The following is a 385-nucleotide window of genomic DNA, read 5'->3' on the forward strand; positions in this document are numbered from 1 at the left end:
CGGTCCGGGCTTCATAACTAACCTGCGTCTCAAAACACGCCAAACTGTTGTTTTAGGCAGCTGCAATTCCCGACTGGCACGACGTGTTGATTTTGAAGGGCTACGTTGGTAAGCAGCTTGAATCCGTGCGACATTTTCTTCAGATACACCAGGTCGGCCAGGACTCTTTCCTTTACATACACAACCTGTGTCAACAAACTGACGGTACCATCTGCGAATGTTTCATCCATTCGGAGGATCATTTTCGTACTTTAACCGGAAACGTCTTTGCACTGTAATCACGGAATTACACTTCGCAAGCTCAAGAATACAAAAGCTTTTGTGCTGTGGCGTAGCCATTTTACAACAACTGTGAATACGTCATTGTAACCAAGCACAACTGACA

This window comes from Centruroides sculpturatus, unplaced genomic scaffold (genome assembly GCF_000671375.1).
Source record: "Centruroides sculpturatus isolate CEXI.00-Female unplaced genomic scaffold, Cexi_2.0 scaffold609, whole genome shotgun sequence".
Classification (NCBI taxonomy): Eukaryota; Metazoa; Arthropoda; class Arachnida; order Scorpiones; family Buthidae; genus Centruroides; species Centruroides sculpturatus.